Here is a 19,003-nt window from a genome sequence, read left to right on the forward strand (position 1 = left end):
CACGGGGTTGAGCGGTGGTGAGATCCTACAAGGGCTGCTCTGTCCAGAAACTGTAGGAAACTGCTGTTTTTTTTTTTTTTTATTGTTTTAAATCATGACATTTCAATTTATATATATATTAGGAATCTAATCTGCAGATGTAAACCAGCTGGCAGTAAGAGTGATGCATAGAACAAAATATTCCTGGGTGCGTTAAGCAGCTCACCTGGGGGGCACCTCCAAACTCCTGCGTGCAGCACAAACTGAGCATGGGGCCGAGGATTTCCCTTCCCGCGCGCCCGCGTCCCTCTGTCCCCCGCGGGTGGCAGGCTGCTGCATGGCCCCCTCTGATCCCAGAGCTATTTAGCGAAGTTAGGAATTAGATAAATTGTTTAAAACCAGGAAAATATAACAAAGTTGTCAGGGAAGGCAGAATCGGGCCCCTTCCCAGTTTCCAGCTGATAACCAGAGGCATTTCTTCCCCACCGCTTCCGTTTGCGCTGGGTTTTGCTGATGATGATCAGAGCTCTCCTCGGGAGAGGGCCGAGAGGTGGCTTTGGGGGAGCTGCGAGTTAAGCGCTGGTGCGGGGAGACCCAGGAATTCGAGGAAGCATTTCTGGCCATTGTTTTGTGCATTTCTTGCAGCAGTTTAATCCTGTGCTCTGGAGTCAGCGTGGTGGCCGGTCCCCTCTGTTAGCAGAGAGCTGCTTGCCACGGGCGCGCCGATTCGGCTTCTGGCTGGCTTATCTGTTTCGGAAACTTACCTTGCTCACATGGCAAAGAGCTGGAGGATTGGTTTAGTCTTGCAGAGCCAGTGTTTAGCTGTGTTTACAAAGTGTGACAAATAAGTCTGCTTTAGAAGTGCAACAATTCCCCTACACCGTGGAATGTATTATTCGCAGACGTAACTCGGTTCAGAGCGGGCGAGCGCTTTGCTGTCGGAGGCTGGCACAGAAATCTCCGGCGCCCCGGTGCACGAAGGAGAGCGCGGAGGTCTGAGATAAGGCGCATCGATTTAATCCCCCCCTCTCGCTCAGCCTGAGCTGGGAGTGAAAGCAGAGTGGCTGAAGGTGGGTGTGCAGCTGCGTCCCCACCCCCTGGTGTCCTCCTGGCAGCTGCGACCCAAAACCTGGCATCCCAGGAAGCACAAGCTGGGCGATAGATGCTCTGAAACTCACCGTGATGCGTCTCCATCTTCGTGCCTACCTCCAGGAGGCTGGGACTCTTGGTACTGAAGAAGTACTGGTTTACTGAAGTCCGTGTGGCTTATGGATGTAGGAAATGAGCAGAGTATCTCAGCAGGGTTTGGTCACCCTTTGTCACTTGTTCGCAGTGGTTTTTGGTGGGGACCACTGGGCATAGTGTGGTAACGCAGTCCCTGGAGCACTGGTCAGGGCGCAGGGAAGGTGTGCTGCAAAATGGGGTCCCAGGGGCTCTGCCGTGTGCCAGGAGCTCCCCCCAGAGACCTGAGCTTGCCCTGGTCTCACCCCAACCTCTCCTCTCCTGGCTTGTAGGATCCTCAGAGTCTTCTGGCAGGACTTTCTTCTTCTAGGTGAAAACTCATCTCCAAGTGAAATCTTGCAGCGTTGCTCTGGGAAAAGGCACTGCCCCGGAGATGCTGAAGGAGGAGTGCAGCTCTGCCAGGCTTTGCTTGTGGCCACAGGGTCTGAGGCATTGCAAATTAGTTTCTAAAAACACAAATTGATTTGGAAGAGAAGCACCAAGGCTTGCACGTTGCTGTTCTGGAACGAACTCAGAGGCTGTGCTATGGAGCCAGCAAAGGAAGACCCTTCTTGATGTGGCTGTTGTGCTCGGACACTTCCAGCAAGTTTTTTTACCCATTCTGAAAATGATTAGCGTGGCCCAGCTGCGGTGGCTTGGAAAACTGCTGCACCTCGGCACTGAGAGGTGCTCTATTCTCTTCAGCTTGGGGTTTCCCACGTGGCAGTGGGCCTGAAGATCCGTCACTGTGCGAGGTGCTGTACGAGCATGCAAGAAGCCTCAGTCCTGGCGTGGAGTCGCAGGACCCCCATGGGTATGAGGAGATGCTGCTGCCCCTCTGTAGGCGAGGGTCTCGGGAGTGATGCGGAGACTTTGGTCTGTGTCACACGTGGGGAGCCAGCAGAGCTATCAGACCACCTCAGTCCCTGCCTTGTGATTCAGCTGCGAAACTCTGCTCTGCTCTTGGGTCTGCCCTTCTGGAGATCCTTCGCTTAAGCTCAAGGCAATGGTAGGTTCCTGTGTCATATAATGAAAGAGGAGGCTACGGCGTCCTTGTCATTCTCTGGGCAGGCAGCATAATGGCAGGGAGTATCGGAAACGATACAGACACTGGCTCTTTCCTCCCCTTCGGGGATCCTGCATCCTCATTTGGAAGGGTTAAGTAGGATTTTTAATACGTTATTTCTGCCTGGCTTCTTAAAGAAGCACCTTGAGCTTGCTCTTAATGGACAGCAGAGCATCTACCTGGACACAGGCAATGAAGGAAAACTCATCTGTGAGAGCTTGTACCTTAGCAGAGCCCATGGAGGGACGAGGCCATGGGGAGCTGTGGCTCTGGTGGATCAGCCACGAGTCCTCTGCAGATGTGCAGATCCAAGGCGACCACGCAGTTCCCAGACAGAAGTTGGCTCCCAGTTTTAGCAGGCTAAGGATGGAAAACTGTCGATGCTCCTCTACACTCATAAAAAGTCTGCTAACTCTTTCTAGGGGACCATCTAGTGCTGCACTCCCTTCTGAGGATGCTGTAGGAGTGCACAGGAACACAGCAAGCATCTAGTGATGTTTATCCAAAGTACCCACCAACCTCCAACTCTTTACAGGTCCAGCATCCTGAGCCAAAATTAGGGTTTTTGTATTTAATAGGTTGGCTTGAATTTTACTTCCATAAATGAAGTATAGAATTACCTTACAAACCTTATTTTTTCTAGATCAAGCAATATCCTATGCCAGTGAATTCCTCGGCTTACCTGAATATCCCTTTTGAACTGTTTCCTCTTCTTTGCTGTGGAAGCAAAACCTAATAATCCATCGCCATGCCCAGCAGTGTTTGTGGTTTTGGACAGTGAGCTGCTGCTTCTGACCCAGAGATCACCTCTACCCTGTTCCTACATATCTGCTGCCCTCGTCCTCTGCTGTGCCCTGGTCTTTAGGTCTCTGTTTTTTGGTGAAGCTGGCCCTTGCTCGTGCTTACCCTTCTCGGTGCTATTTCCAGCTCTGCCAAGTAAAGGAGGCTGGCAGGATTTGGGCGATAGTGGTGGAGGACTGGTAACATACCACAGTGAGTTAATCAGCTGGCTGAAATTGCAAAAATACATTTGTAACACGTGCATCTGTGCCTACAAAAATAATACATCAATTTACGTCCTGAAGCTGGGGAATGGCCTGGCTGATGGCAGCACCGTTGTGGCATTGCAGAAGGCTTCCCACCCGCTTTCCCTGCTCCCCTGCTGCCTGTGGGCCCCCAGCAGGTTGGGCAGTTTCCCCCTGGCCAGCCTGGGGCCAGGCAGAGGATATCTACACTCCCCTCTCCATCCAGGCTCGACGGCCATGCATGGAGCTGATGCTGTTGGGTGGCTCTGGCTGGGGCAGGGCTTCCCGCACCACCCTGACGTAGCCGCCTTTGCATTGCTTTTACGGCAGGGATTCAAAGCCTTTGGAGCTCCTGCATGGTCTACCTCTGCCCTTTCTGGTTAGACAATCCCACACTTGGTGAAGGTCTCCTGTAATGTGAATTTTTCCCCTTGCACTTGAATGGAGACCCCAGGCTGCTTGTCGCTGGAAACCGAGGGCTCAGCTCGGTCTGGAGCCCCACGGGCAAGGAGCAAGTGCTTTGCCAAGTCACCCCCGTCCCTCACCTCTCCCTCTGGTAAGGTGACACTACGTGTCATGGAGTGATTGCCTGAAACAAGCTGTGCTCTTTCGCATGTTAGGTTATAGAGAAGACAGTAGGCATTTCCCATTGCTTTTATTGGCTTTCTCAATGTTGCCTGCACCGTAAGGCACACCTGCTATTCAATCCTGAAATAAGTGAGAGCCTTCACACCAGGATTAGCTGAGGCACACCAGATGCATTTTCCACCTTGCTTGGGGAGCCCTGGGTGCGAGGAGAGGGCTCATGAGGAACTGCCTCCTGCTCGCTGGGCATGGGGCACATCGCTTTTAATAGGGAATTGCACACATGGAAGTGATGCTCAGCTTGGACACTGTGCTGAGCAGTTCCCTACAAGGGAAAAGGAGCAGGGATCACAGTGAAGAGTCACTCATGTAATTTTTTTTTCCTGTTTTTTGGAGTTTATCCCTTCTCATCCCCCTGCATGCTCAGGATGGAAGGAGATCATGGCTGTGATGCTGTATGCTCTTACAATGCGCTCCCGAGGCACCAAGCCCTTCTGCTCGGTGCAGGCAGCTCTCCCCACTGGTCAGAGAGGTGCTGAGGCTGGGCAGGAGCTCAGCCAAAGGGCTGGGGTCCCCCCACAGCTGCTGGGACCAACACCATCACCTGCAGCAGCTTGGAGCTCGACCTTGCTGCTGGAGCCATTGCTCTTGGTCTGATGGACCTGCGAAGCTGGGGTAAGGATGGGGTAAGGGGTGAGCAGGGATAAACAGTTCTTGGACATGGCAGAAAATAAAGACCTGGGCTCTGCACTGCTCAGAAACCAGCTCGGATCCTCCGGGACACAACCCGGGTCAGACAGAGTGAGGATTTTCCCCAGAGCTGCCTGAGAGACGGCCAAGGCACCGCGTGCGTTTCTGATCCCTGCATTTATGACAAATTGTTTCAGACCTTACTGGGCTGCCACGAGGATCAAGTGATCTCTGAGAAGAGCCGGGTTTTGTATTTCCAGGAAAATTGGGGGCTGGAAGGGACTGTGTGTGCGTGTGTGTCTGGGTAAATCCCGCGGAGAAGGAAGGGCTGCTTGCCTGTGCATAGGGACGTTTGGGGAACTGGGAGAAAATCTCTGGTTACTGGGGCAGGGGGATCCCAGCTGGACCATTTCAATGGGACTATAGGGCCAAAACCTGTCCCTTCCTGGATGTCCTCAACCAGACGAGAAGATTTGGGGGTGACCAACATGGGGAGAAGCAGGGTGGGGGGCCCTGCAGCAACCCCCCCCGGGCTCTGGTGCCATTATACGGCACAGTTCACAAATTGCTTTGTCTGCGGGTTGAATAATGGCTTATAATAATAACAGGACTTGTGTGGCCTGCAGGCAGCACAGGACCGAGACTTCTTCCCACCTCTGTCTGTGTGGTCCAGGGAGGGCCAGCAAGCGGCCTCGTGCCTCAGTTTCCCCCCTCACAGCCCAGGAATGCTCTCATCCCGCTGACAGCAACTGCAATAAATAACCCCTCTCAAGCACCCGCTATTTAAAAAAAAAAAATCTTTTATTGCTTCCCGTTAAGCTGATGACTGTTAATGAGGAGAATTAAATTCACTGCCCTGTCTCCATTAGACAAATATGTGCTCCATCTCCATCCGAAAACCCCATTGTAAATAACTGCAGAGGAGTGGGATAAACATCGTCTTTCCCAGGGCAGGGCTGAGCAGCAGGAATGAGCAAACACAGGTGTGGAAGATTTGTAAGCTTTAAGGGAGTTTGGGGCTATTTGGGAATCAAATCTGGTTTTGGTTAGGAGCATCTTCAGTGGAGAAACCCCAAGCCACCAGCAGAAGACCCCACAGATGGGGTCAGGGCAGCTGCCTGCAGCTGTGGGCTGCCCGCGGCTGCGCTGGTGGTGGCACATCCCGACACCCTGGTGACAACAGGGCCACAGCACTGCTGGCTTTGGTCCCCATCCCATTGTTTTGCCTCTTGGCATCATCCCTGGCCCCGTGCTTGATCCTAAACCCCGTGTGGGGAACCCCCATGCAGCGGGTCAGCTCCTCTCGGGCTGGTGCTGCCTGGTTTGTAATTGGGGCTAAGCCGTCCGCCTTACGTGCCGGGCTTTCCTCTTCTGTCTCTCCCCTTTCCCTTTTGAAGGTGAAGGTTTTATGTGACTGAAACCTGTTAACGCTCCCATAAAACTAAATGAAACACAAGCGGGCGTTTTTCTTTTTTGGGTGCAGATGTGATTGGTTTGGGCCTGATCCAGAGGCTGGGAGAGTGATGATTAGCAGTGCTGAAGAGAAGGGCCGGGAAGTGTTTTCTGTAGGAAAAGGGTATTTGTGGAGCAGAATGTGACATCCAGGAGATCCTACTGTGAGCTGGTGACTGGGGGCCAAGTCCTTCCCTCCCTGCTCCTGCAGCTCACTGCTGATGCTGCAGCACATCCCCTTATCATTGCATTCTTACAAGTGCCCCAAACATCAAGCTCAGCACATCCAGCGATTAAGGCTACCCAAACGAGGGCACAAGGCAAGGAGTTTGTACCTCCGAGAGGTCCGCACTGCAGTGGCTGCAGAGGAGGGACGGTGCTCGCTCAGCATCCGCGCCGACGCGCTCTGTTTGCCCCCACCGTGTTGCAGCGCAGAGGCCAACAGGATGTTTTGCACGGAGCCCACGGCCTCCTGCCCACATCCGCTGCTGCTGGGTTCTTATCTTGTTCTGAACAACTCGCTTCGGACTCAGCAAAACCAGGAGCAGGGATAGAGCAAGTATTTCCTGACCTTGCTCGTGCGCGATGACACCGGAGTCTTCCTTTGTCCCCCGGAAAAGGCACGGCCAGGCAAAGTCCTCTCCAGGCTGGATTCTCTCTCTTGTCCCATCTCAGGGCTGTTGGTGGCACAGAAGGGGACATCCCACTGAGCTCCAGCAGGCTGAGGGCTCCCACAGGGCTCAGCCGGGCCATGCCATGTTCTCACCCCCTGGGTTGAGCAGAGAACCAGCAGCCCTTGGTGCACCCACACCAATGGAAGGTTCGCTCACTGTTCCTCTGGGGGAGCAGGATGGGCTCTTTGCAGCTCCTGAGCTCTTGGGGAATTCAGTGCTCAGAGGACAGATGTGATTGCCTCAGCCTCTGCTGGTGTTTTGGGGAATGCGATTAGGTTTGAGGCACTGTCCCATGAAGTGAATATGATGAATGTGATGGGCACCAAGAATCTGGGACTTGCAATGATGGCCTTGTCCTTTGCTGAGGTGCTGTCCAATGTGGAGGTTGTGTGGCCAGGCTTGTGAGCTGGGCATCCCATCTCCAGGACCACATGTGTGGAGATATATATGATATTTCAGGGTGTGAGCTACCTGCCCACGGAGATGCTGCCTCGCAAGCAAGAGCACAGGAATGTAAAGTAAATGGATGGCCTTGGGTCACCACAACTGCACAAAGCTCTGGTGATGTCCGAGGTGCTGTGCCACGGCACCACAGCTGTGCGCTGGAGGGGGACACCTCTCCAAGAGCAAACGTCTCCATCCCCAGCTCCTGCACCTGCAGATGAAATGAAAGGACGTGCCATCTCGGAGCTGGAAATCCCTCCCGTGGCTGCTGGGCTCACGTAATGCCATGGCTCAGGTGAGCCGAGGTGAGTGCAGCAGGGTGGGAGGAGAGGGGGAGCCGCGCGGGTCGGCGCTGGGGCGGCTCTCGGCGGTGCACACCTGCACGTCTTGGCAAAGCGGGCCCTGCGGCCTGGCAGAACTTTCTGCTGAATGTTTTGGCTGGATCCGTGAGCTTGTGCGGCTTTTGTGGCATGGAAACTGCCTATAATTTATGCTGAATGCAGCCCCATATATCATGTTGACAGTTTCAGGACATTATAAGATCATTTAGTCCTTTCTCACTAAAAACAATTTCAAACCGCACGGTAATTATTTAATGATCAGTAGAAGAGCCCCCGCCTTAAGCCAATGACTGAGAAAAAATCCCCCAGACCAAACACAACCGGCCCCAAAACCCAGCAGACCGAAGCCCCGGACCTGCTGTCACACCTCGTGGCACCAAACTGAAGCCCTTGTGGTGGCTCGTGCAGGACCCGCAGCGAGATGCCGGCGTCCCACCTGGGGCTGGCTGCCCATGGTTGGGTGCGGGCTGGGGAAGATGCATTTGGAGACGAGTTTTAGGAGGAGCAATTTGCTTGTTGACATCCTCAGGAGCCAGCAGAGATCCAGCTTTTTCTCTCTCCAGGCCTATTTGGAGAAATCTGTTTTTTCCCAAGGGAAAAATGTCCAGGGCTTTAGCAGTGTAACACCGTCAGTCAGTGGCACGGCAGCGAGTTACATTTGAAAGTGTCCCAAATGCTCCCTTTAATTCGAGACCTCATTAATACATATGGGAAAACTGCATCCGATGCAGATCCTCCTGGAGTTTCCATCCTCCGACATGTGGTGGATGGATGGGGTTATCTCAGCTCCCCCCAACTCTCAGCAGAGAAACCAGGCAGTCCCCCAAGCAAATTTCCCATACATTGAGCAAGAAGTCCCAGGTGCACGGGTGTCCCACAGGATTTCACTGCTATCCATCTCTTCATCAGGGACAGCCATGGAGCTTCTCCTTCCACATCCCTGGATGGCCATGCTCAAGCTCTGGGCATCACCCCCGATCCCCTGCATCAGCCCCGACGTCCCCCCGTGCTTCGTTCTCCTGCCCGCCTTGAGAACTGGCCGCAGGTTGTGCTTTTCCTCCATCAACATCACGGCTTTTATCTGCGCTGGTAGCAGCGGTCCCACCACGCAGGATTTATTTACATTGAAGGGTAAGTGGGAGGCTGTAATTGGGATGGGATTTGAAGAGGTCAGAAGGAGCCTGTGCGGGAAAACTGTAAATGAGGGCGGGCTGGGAGCGCGCCGGAGCCGTTACGCACAGATCCCTCCAGCTTCCCCTCCGTGCCATTAGCTGGGGGTAAACGTGCCGTCCAGGGACGTATGTGTATACATTAATGGGGATTTTTAAACAGATGATCGGTAATGAGCTGCTAATGTTTTCCAAGCAGCCTTTCAAGCCCGTGCTCTGATTTCCTTCGGCTGCGCAGCACGCTCGGGGATTTCGGGTGGGGAGTGGAGAGGATGCAGCACTGCACCGGGGCTGGGGGCTGTGCCCCCCCGGGGGTCCCCGTGCAGAACAGCACCCTTGGTGACCCCAACTGTGCTCAGTGCTAGCTCCCCACGCTCTGTCCCACACCGGGACACCCCAGGGAGGCCACCTGAAGAACTGTGCCAGCGATGGGAGCGGTACTTGGGGGAACTGATACAAAAGGGGGTCTCCCAAAAGGCTGCGTGGGAGGGATGCTCACTCACGTAAGTGAGATTTTCGCTTTCTTGAGCAACACCATCAGAATTAAGGGCTTCCTGTTTATTTAGTCAATGGTCGCCACTGTGTTACAATCGTAAGCAGTTGCTGAAAAGATCCTGTTTTGGGGACAGGTGAGGTGGAAATAAAGGCTACTATTTAGGCTGTGGCATATCGGCCCTGCTGAGCGTCCTGTCCTGGGAGTATGTTCACGCACCAGTGAAGGGAGCACAAACACATACTGTGACCATCTGCCCGGGAAGATGCCTCAGCTTCGCTGGGTACTGCTGATATTAATAATGCTGCCCTGGTGGGACAGAGCATCCCCAAAGCTGCTTGGGGCAGGTAGTGGAGGTCCCTGTGTTGTGCTCAGGGCAGGAGTGGCCGTGGCTTTGTCCCACCCCAGGCTGCTCAGGCTGCCCACTGTGATTGTCTTGGGCAAAGCTTGGGAGGGAGCTGGGGTGGCTGGTGCTGCAAGAAAACCCAGCAGACAACAGCGTGGCACGGCATCTGCAGGTTCACATCCAGCCCGGCCTGCCCACCCTGCCGCCTCTTACTGCAAAACTGTGCTCAGGCAACCTGACTTAACGCCGCCGCCGAATTGAACAGCTTCCAGTAGCGCAGTAATGTGTTTGCAGAAGGAAGAGCTTTCAAAAGGGAGCTCTTTGCCCATCTAACTCCAACAACTTTCCGTTGCTGGTGGGGAGGGAGGAAAGTCTGAGCGCCTCGTGCAGAGTGCAGGGTACCCATTACTTCATCTTCATGGCAAGGGAAGGCAGCGAAATCCGGCAGTTTGGCTCCTTCCCACGTTCCATAACTGTGGGCAAGCGGCAGTGGGAATCTGCTGTGAGCTAAAACACGTCTGCAGCAGGATGGCTTGTGCAGGATCCCACAATTTGGCTGCACTTACCTGGGTGCTACCCCAAGATGCCGTGGGGTTGGTACCCCCAAAATACAGGGTTTCTTCCCTTTCTAACTGGATTCCTCTGCTTTTCCTTGGTGGATGACAAATAGTGAAGTGTAGGATGTCTTGTTTGAGGAAATAAGGAATGGATGGGCTGGTTTGGTCCTCTGGGGCTGTGAAGGTTGGAACCCTCCAGGATCTACAAATGTGTAACCATGAGTGCTGCTTCTGTTGCCTGTGATGGCTGTGAGCATCGCGGGACTGAGGATGAGGATGGCATTGCATTGTACATCTGCCTGTGTGGGCCCAAGTCATGGTTTAACAGGCTTGCTTTCTCTGGAATAAGATGGGATATGGTCAAAGGAAAAAGGGTAGAAAACACTGCTTTGTTTTCTAAAACTGCAGAAAGCCCAGCAACCTCACTCCGTGCTGAGTTGCCCTTACCTCAGCCCCTTCCATCCCCATGACTGTGGGTAGAGCAGGTCCCTTTGTGCTGCACCCGGGCATCTTGGAAATCCCAAATTGCACTGAACTTCATCAGTTTTCCCCTTCCTGCAGCTCACTCATGCCAAAGGAGCTGCCTGTGACCAGGACCCAGCAGAGGTGGGCAATTTCTGCCGGGCTCCGCGGAGGAAGTGGCATATTGCAGTTGTCATTTCACAGGCTTGATTTGTTGGAAAGCAAAAGCTAAAAAAAAAAAAAAATAATCCCATCATGACGCCACGAAGCAGCGGTTGTTTTATCTCACGGGGAGGTTGAATGAGGCCTCGTAATTGCCGGAAGATTTATGAGACTGGAATTATGCTCGGCTGTGGCTGGCTAATGTATCCGCAGCGTGGCTGTTGTGAAAGCACCTTATGAGACAACATGTTAGGAAACTTCAGAAGGTGTGTGATCTCTGGAGGCAAAAAGGAACAAAATGCAGCCGGCAGGAGGTCGGTTTGTGCACGGTGTCAACAGGAAGCCATCGTCCCCCATGGCCAAAATAAAACCTCTGGAGCTGACGTCCTTGTGCTGCCTCTGCTGAGCAGCAGTTGGGTTGGTGCTCAGGGTTTGGGCTGCCTAGAGGTCTCCGGGGGTTTCTGTGCCAAGGGATGGCACATGAGTTATTTGCAAGCCTCTTTTGGAGCAGGCAGGACTGGCATGGCTGCGTGGTTGTCTTCAGTGTGCTGTCCTCAGGAGGACTTGGAGTCTGGGGCTTTGTAAGAGCATGGATGCTGTTTTGTGCCCTGATGTATTTGCCCTTAGCTGTGGCATATATTTAACCTGCTCGCCCTGATCACAAGCCAACAGCACTCACCTGATTTAAGAATTGCATTTTCCTTTTATTTTTTTCTTTTGCACTTTTCTAAAATCTCTTTCCCAAGCTTTTCTCCCCCACAGTTCTACCTACAAGCCAGCAGGGGTGAGGACATCCATCCCCCCCCCCCCCCCCCCCCCCCATGCTGTGCACAGCGGGGTGCTCCTCGCTCCTCACAGATCTTCCCCTGCTTCATCTGTGTCCTCCTCTACTGCATCCAGCTGCTGCCTTTGAATTTGGACTTTGCAAGGTTCGAGAAGGTTTCTCCAAGGCAGATTTACGAAGGGGTGAAAACACTGGCTTGTAGGTACTCTAGAAAATAGCTGTGAAATAGAGAGGGAGCACTGGGCTGTGATGCTGCACGGGGTGAGCTCAGGCAGAAACCTCACGGCTTGTACATTCAGAGCTCTACTCACCCCTGCCTGAAATAAGCAGTGCAGTGACCATTGCAAGAGACTGGCCAGTTCCATATTCATCTATGCCTTTTGGCAGCAGCTATTTCATAAATCCATGAGTAATGCCCACACCTTTCTAAAGGATTTGCATCTCCCAGAGCTCTCTGCCTCCTTGCAGCCATGGAGCAGCCCTCCTCTGCTCTGTGTCAGCAATCCCCCGGCAGGGAAAGGGGGTGACGATGGCAGCCAAAGGGCTGAGCCAAAGGGATGAGCAGGTCTATGCTTGGTTGGGTCGGGTTTGGGGACGTGTCTGTGGCAGTGACACTGCTGCAGTGTCCATCTGTCCGTGCATCGCTTGCATGAGGTGTTCAACGCCAAGCGTGCGGCTTGGACATGTCTGTTCCTGGTTGCCTGCTCTTCCTCCAAATGCCCGTGGACCTCCCCAGCCGTCACCCTCCTGTTCCCAAATTCTCGATAAACAGCCTCTTTCAGCCAAGTAATTCCCAGGCATCCCCCTGTAAGCCAAGGCAATTACATCTGTAAATGCTGCATGTACCAAATAACGGATCTGTGAATGCCAACATCGTGTGTACCAGGTTTTCAAAAGAGCTTCACACTTTGAGAAATCTGAAAGTGTGGGATTTTTCCCTTTCTGTTTTTTTTTTTTCCTGGTCCGTACAGGATTTAATTATAGACACTTCAGAACATTGGCTTGGGTTTTGTCTGTACTCTGCTTAGTTTGTATGGAGTTTCAGGGCACACAGAGTTCCCTTTCTCCCAGGAAAGGGGTTTCTGGGTGTGCTGGTTACCCCATGGCTTCACACCTTGCTTGTGAGATGCGTCTGGAGGTGTTTTGGGCTGGGTGAAGGTATTAGAAATACTCAAAATACACATTTGAGTCAGTGCAAGGAGGGAAGATAAGCTGGAGGAAAAAGTGGAGCTTTTTCCTGGAGGAAAAGATGAGCTGAATTATATGGTGTCACACAATACAGGGGCAATCTTTGTTGCCTGGAAGATGGGAATATCACTGAGAACAGGGATATAGAGCAACAAAACCTTAAAGCTGCTCTCTTTGTATTTTTGTCTTATGAACTTTGAATTGAACTTCTGCACCAGCTCTGATCTGGGTGAAATATCATATCTGTGGCTGATCCTTATCTCGTCAACCTTTCCTTTGTTTCTTTGATTCTTTGGGCTTTACCCTCTTGTTTTATTGTGAGTGGCCCAGGGCTTTGATCTGACGGTGAGCCCCAGCGGGCAGCACAACCCTTTGCTTCGGTGCGAGACACGCAGAGGGACGCCGGGGTCCTCAGCCTGCCCAGACAAGAGGTCACTTCTTCTGCGGCCGAGGCCGAAGGCATGCGGGGTAACTTCAGAATTCGTTGTCTCCCCTGGCATGGTGGGAAACGGCAAATTCACACGGGTATTTCCACGGCAAGAGAACACACCTGTGGGAACTTGGTCGCTGTGTATCTGTTTCCAATTTTATTTACAATCCCTTTTATTTTTTTTAAAGAGTCTGAGCAATTTAAGCTTACCTATCTTTTAATATAAAATAATTGAAACCAAAGCTCTTAAATGCTTTATAATGTCTTTTTCTCTGCTTTTTACAGAAGCGAGCAGAGGTTTTATTCTCCCGAAGTATCTAGGCTTCTAAGCCTGAATTATATTTTACCTTTTTGGGAAATTCCTTTACCAGAAATGAACAGCTGGTCTTAATCTGATCAGATGATACCTACTGATCTATACAGTAAGAGCAAAGGGAGGCCAACCATGTTGGAAAGCATCGTGGGCTTCTCCGCAAATATTCATTCATTGTTTTGGACTTCTTTTTTTAAAGCAATGATGTAGAGAGACGCTTGAAGCTTACTCCCCACGTTTTCCATTAGTGGTAATTTAAAACTTTGAAAAATGTACAGTAACTTGCCTAGGTCAGCTGAGTATCAGCATGTAGCTTTTCATTCACATTTTTCATTTAATCCGGTGGCTTTGAATTCCTTGCCTTGTAAGTTCCTATATATGAAGATTAGAAACTGCTTCTGGCTATGTAGAATTACATGCTTTTAGAAGAAATTTAATCCCTTGTAAAAGGTTTTGTTCGCAGCACTCTTTCCTGTTTGCAGCAACAGGCTCCCTTGCCAAGAGGGGATGACACAGGTGAAGACATCGGTAGACAAAAGGCAAAAATTACAGCCTGCATGTAGGATCAAATCTTTATCAGAGGCTTCAGCGACCTGGCAGCTTTGAGACTTCTGCCTTTGATTCCAGGAAAGCAGCGCAGCAAAATTAAAGTCTGCAAAACCTATTGAGAATAAATTGGATGCGTCCGCACCGCCTGTGTTTTGACAGGGTTTGAGGTGGGAAGGGTTGGCGCTGGGAGGGCTGGGTGTGTGATCCAAGCACTCTGCAGCCCACGGCCCAGCTGGGATTCCTGCAATTCAAAAACCTCCAGCGGGATGGAGGGAGGGCTGAGAGGGATGCAGCTCCAGTGTCTTTTTTTTTGCCAGGGATTCCTCAGGCTCTCCAGAAAAACAAAGAGGAGGCACAGATTGCCTTGGAAAGCTCTGCTTAGTGCGAGCGACCTTCTTGCACTCAGCCTGGGATGTTTTGTGCCAGTCAGAGAAGAGAACATCATTCTCTGCTTTCTCCAAACTCTGCATCCATCCATGCCTTCCTACCTGCCACAAAAATGAACCTTGCAAAAAACCAGCTGTGTTCCTCATCCCGTGGGCCGTGTCTCCTGCCCTGCCTCAGCCACCCCTGGTGTCAGCCCTGATATTGGATGGCAGGATCCTGCGTGGGGTCTGGCCAGAGGGTGCTCCAGGCTAGAAAAAAAAACCAAACCAAAACAAAACAACCAACCAACCAACCAAAAAAAAAAAACAAAGCTGGAGGACTTAGGTGACAAACTGCACAGGTGAAATTGCAAATCTTGCTACGAGCACTGGCAGCGAATAAGTTATCTCCTGGCTGGGATGTGCTTGCATACAAACCTTAGGAGGAAATATGGGTAAAAAAAACAGTTTTCAGTCAATTTCAGAAGAAGAAGGGGAAAAAAGGGCTCATTTAGTGCCTGAGCTGTTTGCTGCAGCTTCTCGCCCGGCTCTACTAGAGTTAACAGGTTGGCTGAAGCCAAACAAAATTCGGAAATTTTGCTTCTGAAAAAAGCATGCAAGCCTGGCCCAGGAGTGGGCTGCTCTCTTCCTTTTATGAATCAGTCCCTGAGATATGCTCGCATTCCTGAGAAACAAGCCTGGAATAACACGGCTGGCTTTTGGGTGCAATACGCTGATTATGAGGAAGCAACAGTCTCCCGTGTATGAATAGCTTTTATGTTGAAATAGGTCAGCGCTATAGCATTTGTTGAAAAATGGCTTTTTAATGTGCTTTATGGGCTGTCAGGGCATAATGAATGTAAACCGTAGACCTGGCTTCGCCGGAATGATATTTTATTTTTTTGCTTTATCGACCAGACGCAATGAATCTCAGATCAATTAGTTTTGCTTTGAAGTTTGCTCTTGATCCCGATCTTCAATAAAAAGGAAGTTTCCAAATCACTGGTCTGTGAACACTGTTTGTGATTAATTACCCTTTTATAATCTTAGGAATTCTGGTCCTTGCTGTATTTTGAATACCTCAGACTGCACGGGGAGTTTTATTTTGGCTGGTATATTTGGAAACTGCTAATAAACACCTACTTCCTGTTTTTCTTGCTACTGTGTATAACAAATTGTTAAAAAACTTGCTTTCCCATTTCAGACACTTGCATGTTCGACCAGACCTGAGCCGTATTATTGGTTAATCAACATCGTATATCATCTGCCAGCAAATTTTCTCAGCTGTTAAAAGTAGGACTTTGTCTCTGGCTGTAACAAAAAAGTGAGTAACTTTGCACGGCAATAAAGCCAGAGGAAGAAACCCTATACCGAGTCTGGGCTAGAGACAAATAGTGACTGATACGGTTTTAAACTTGAAACCAAGTTTTATGCAAAGCTTCCTAAAATAACAGCCTGTTTTCCTGTCAATGCCTGGGTTAATTGGGGTGTGGGGACGGTCATGGATGCGGAGGGTTCGCTTTGTCCTGGGAAACGATGCCGGGCCGTGCCTACGAGCGCAAACATCTGTTTCGGCAAAGATTTTAAGGTTAATATTGTATGGAGGATGTTTGTTTAGACAGGATGAATGCTTTTGTGAAATCTAATATTAGGCTATATCTAGGTATGTCCGGTTGGCACCGGCTTCTGCATTTTGTGTGCGAACAAACGTTAATTAGCAGTAAAAATAAAAAAAATTAAAAAAAATCCCCACTTTGTCTCTGAAGCAATGCAGCGTAACGGTGGAAATAGATTAGTTATAGCTGCTGAAAGGTCCTCCGGTTGTTGCCTTGCGCAAGTATTATCGGCGCTGGTGCCGTGCTGTGGGGGCTTGTTTGCCTGCTGGCACCAGGGCTGACTCAGTCCGGCCGAGGCTGTTTTCGGCACGTCGGTTGGACAAACTTGTGAAATCTGTCACATTTATGGCACTGGCGGTAATGAATGCACTCAGAAATTTTCCTGAAATCATGCATTCAGTCTGTTTTGAAGTTTAGACCCATGTTTTCAGAGGAAGCATTGCTTTTAACCTCGTGCATTTGGAATATTTGGGTGACTATTGTGCATATATTTACCTCCTTTGCCCCCAGGCTGTCTCTCTGGTGTAGCCGGCCCCAGTTCAGCAGCTCGCAGGGGGAAATGGGGTTTGTGTTGTGGCTGGTGGCTGAGAGCTGTGCTGCGTGGTGGAAGGGTGGAGGGAAGGGACACGGCTTCTGCACCAGGGTGGTGGCTTCAGTGTGTGCCTCCCAGGTGTCGCCATCTCCCGCATTCTTACAACTGTGGATTCAGGGCAGGGATGTGTGACCCTCCTGGTGAGGACACCAGCTCTCCAGCCTCTGGGACATCCCTCCTGGTTCCTGCTGATGGGGTCTGGCAGCATCCCAAACCAGCTGCTGGTGGCTGAGACCTGGTGGGGCTCCTCAGAGATCCTATTGCTGCAGGAAGAGAAAACCTCTCTGCAAGCAGAGTGTGGTTTTGTAGTCTCTGAATCTGCACGGTGTCCCTGTGGCTTGGTGACACCTCCAGGATGACCACAGCTATCAGAGAAAAGCATAACCTTGAGGATGCAATTGGGGGAGTGACGATGGGGTGTGTTTCAAACGGATAGTACAGGCAAGTCCTGCTTCCCCAAAAGTTTTGGGTCCTCAGTGCCAAACCCCGGATTGTCTTTTGCCATGATGCTGCAGTGGGGTAGGAGGCAGCACCAGCTGGGGAGGGGCTGGTTGGCCATGCATGTGCCTGTTGGTTGGGCATGTGCTCATTGACTGCTTGAACATGCACGTGCTGGTTGGGTGGCCATGCACATGTTGCTTGGGTGGGCTGGTGGGTTGAATGTGCATGTGCTAGTTGGTTGAGTTGGTTGGTTGACTGTGCACATGTTGGTCGGTTGGGTTAGTTGGTTAAATGTGCACGTGCTGGTTGGGTGGGTTGGTTGGCTGAACGTGCACGTGCTGGTTGGCTGGCTGTGCACATGCTGGTTTGTTGGCTAGCCATGTATGCCAGCCTGGCCCACCAGCCAGGCCATATTCTGGCCAGTTCTGTTCAAACAGTTCCTCATTTTCATAAATCTTGTACCTCTGCACCTCTGTCAATCTTCCTGTCCTGGCTACCAGGCTATTTGCCTACTTGGAGGCATCACCACCTGCATTGTTCAGAAATGACATAGGCCAGGGACTAATTGTGGAGTGAAGAAGCTGTGCAGATGAGTTCAGCCCACTCCAGGGTGGCTGTATGGGGGGAGACTGAAGCACCTTTTAGTCCAACCCACCTCTGGCAGCACCAGGAGGGGATTTGGGATGGAGAAGAATGCTGGGGTGTGTAATCTCTGCAAGGGAAATGTGCTGGAAGGGCAATGGATGCTCTGGGGAAATGGGGTGTCCCTCCTTTTGGTGACCAACAGGTATGTCTGATGGCCCCAGTAGCACCGAAGGACCACGCTTTGCCAAAATATCCTTCTGGCTGTGCCTGGAGCAATGTGTTCACAATTCATTGTGCATGCTATGGATCAAACCAGCCCGCAGCCATCTCTTGTGAGGAGCCCACTGAGGCACCTCACACCTGAACAGCTGCTGCTTACTTTCCACCCCCCCAAATTTTTCTTACATTTAGAGCTTATTTTTGGCTGGGCTTCCCCAATGTCAGGGCTGGCTCTCCAGCTGGGGTTGGCTCAGGGTTTGTCGCCCAGCCCGGTCCTGCCCGAGTGGGTGGGAGCCATGGGGAGGGAGGGCAGCAGATGACTGCGTGCACCCATTTGCCAGCAACCTCCGCCACGTCCCAGCAGGCTCAGAGCATCACTTTTATTTACCGTAAAAAAAACTGAAGAGCTGGGCCTGAAGGAACTGTGGTGCAGTCCTTTGGGACGGAGAAGAAATCTCTGATGGGGGGGAGGGAGATTTGTTAGTTTGTTTTACAGATTTCAGCATTGCAGCCCCATGCTCATCACTTTTGGGCACTGTTTTTGCCCACTTAAAGGCCCTGGGAGGGGTGAGAGGGGTTGCAGCAGTGCTGGGCATCAGAGAGGGCTCTGCAGGCACTGAAGACCAGGCTGAGACCCCGGGGTTCCCTTGTAGTTCTCCAGAAGGATGTGATTGAGACCTGACCGGAGGAACAAAGCACCTCACTTGAATATGCTAAGCTTTATTAATGTCAACAAAGTCATTAAAAATAAAAATAAAAAGAGAGAGAGGAGGTAATCTGGAGAATGTTTGCCCGCAAGCCTGCTCATGTTTTGAAATGACACAATGTGTGTGTTTTGTGATAGCTGCAACCACTTTGTGTGAAGATAAGAGATTTAACATAATGGTTTTTTTCTTCGCCATCATTAAAAAAAGAAAAGAAGCCAACATACCATTGCTGAAAAACATAAACAAAGTGGCCTTTTATATCTCTTTCCTAAAACTCAGCCTGTTCCAAATGTGTTTTACTGAATGGCTGGTGTTTTTTTTTTTTTTTTTTCTTTTTAAGTAGCAGAAACGTCGGTGAATTTTAAAACAGTTCCTTGCAGCTTTCCAGATAAATAAATTAGAAGTTAGAGCCGGTTTAGTAGCCACTTCCTGCCATGAGGGCCAAGCAGGATTCATTCCCTGTTTTCTCTGTCACGCAAGGACTGGGCTGGGAGCACGCAGGTTATGACTAGGAGAGTGTTTCAACCTCCTCTCCATTTAATTAGTCA

This window comes from Cygnus atratus, chromosome 5 (genome assembly GCF_013377495.2).
Source record: "Cygnus atratus isolate AKBS03 ecotype Queensland, Australia chromosome 5, CAtr_DNAZoo_HiC_assembly, whole genome shotgun sequence".
Lineage (NCBI taxonomy): Eukaryota > Metazoa > Chordata > Aves > Anseriformes > Anatidae > Cygnus > Cygnus atratus.